This window comes from Sinocyclocheilus anshuiensis, unplaced genomic scaffold, assembly GCF_001515605.1.
Source record: "Sinocyclocheilus anshuiensis isolate Anshui unplaced genomic scaffold, SAMN03320099.WGS_v1.1 C33055775, whole genome shotgun sequence".
In the NCBI taxonomy this organism is placed as follows: domain Eukaryota; kingdom Metazoa; phylum Chordata; class Actinopteri; order Cypriniformes; family Cyprinidae; genus Sinocyclocheilus; species Sinocyclocheilus anshuiensis.
This window is the reverse complement of record NW_015621552.1, coordinates 1-1,487: the sequence shown is the minus strand read 5'-3', so window position 1 is coordinate 1,487 and position 1,487 is coordinate 1. Positions and strand designations below refer to the sequence as shown.

At 35.4% G+C, this 1,487-nt stretch overlaps 1 long non-coding RNA gene across 1 annotated transcript; it reads left to right on the top strand.

The window, feature by feature from the left end:
- The first annotated feature begins 285 nt into the window (after nucleotides 1–285).
- LOC107683223 (uncharacterized) lies at nucleotides 286–1,382 on the top strand. Its single transcript, XR_001633689.1, has 3 exons — nucleotides 286–630; nucleotides 1,097–1,147; nucleotides 1,238–1,382. It is a non-coding gene; the product is annotated as an uncharacterized LOC107683223 (long non-coding RNA).
- Nucleotides 1,383–1,487: the final 105 nt, after the last annotated feature.

Genomic DNA, 1,487 nt, shown 5'->3' with positions numbered 1-1,487 from the left:
GTTATATTCCGGAATCCGGACTAAACACCGACCGATGGAGAAAGGTTCCGGACTACGTTCTTTTAAATAAGTCTTTAAAATTACTTGAAAGATTACATTAATTACTTTGCCATTGACAGATTTACACTCATACATATTTTTTTTTATTGTACATTTAAATATGACGTTCTGCTATCATGTCTTAAACCTACATTATTCAAAATGCCTAGAACTATACACATCTATTTTACTTGCATATTATCTGTTTATATAAATAATACTATTTTGCCTGGATCATGTGTAATTTGCATTTAAACTAAATAAACATTTGGAGCATAAGAGATGATATTTGCATACTGGGTGAGCACAAGAATCACGTGCTCATAATTTGCACCCCAACCGGAAGAATGGCATTGGAATTGGCGTGAAACAAATGCACGCTTCTGGAGTACACCGAACAAGGATCTTTTTTTATTACGGCGTTGTATGTTCGTTAAGTGTACGTTATATTTGCTGCCGACTAATTTAGTCGACACTGTTTTTAAGATGAACGTGCTGCGTTGAACGCGATTAGATTAATCGTGACTGATTTAAACCACAAGGGAGAATCTGTTTCACAAACCTGCTGCACAGGGTCACTGTAGATTTCAGGTTAGACGGTATTTCTATTTTAAAATACATGTGTGTAACGTGTGTTCCGATTCCATGACTGTGATCCGATTTCCAAATAGTTTGCTTGTTTAAAATAAGCAGACTGTAGTATGAAGCTGGTGTCTAGGTGTCAATTCCAGGGAGGTTTGCTTCCCAACTGACTAACAGCTCTAATGTCATATAAGTGGTTTGTGTTTAAAACAATATATATTTAAAACATATTAGCCAGTAAACGTCCAGCCAGCTATTAAAAATACAAATATTAAGCAGAAATAGGCATCAAGCTTGCTTCAAAGTATGTTTAAAACTTTGGTTGAGCTACATTTCCTGAATGACCGGCTACTCAATCTAATTTTTTAGAATGTCCCTCACTGGTTTAATTTGGAAACCTATGCTCTGTTCAGGATTAACTTTATCATAAATGTCACTGCTTTAAGAACTTAATGTTCTCATTTACTTCAAACAGAATCTTATTTGCTGACCAGACTTTGACATCTGTCTGCCATGAGGTTTGCAGGTCTGTGCATTTCCATGCTTCTCATGTATTAGTGAACTTTCCTTCTTACAACGGCATTCAAATGCTATTTCCTTTCTCTGTATTCTCCAGTGGCACTGCGTGCTGTTGCTTTGTTACTTCTGTTGGGCTTTACCTGGCTTCTAGCAAATTCTATGCTAGGAGGGGATGGGAACTCCTTTATGCGGATGCTATTTAGTGGTAAGAATGTTACATGTATTAGTAGATGTATTGGTGGTCGACCACTGATGTTTTAGTATCATTCAGATTCTTTATATTTTCCATTTTCATTTTAATTCTAGTTAATGTTTTAGTAATTCAGTTGTTTGTTTATATATATATA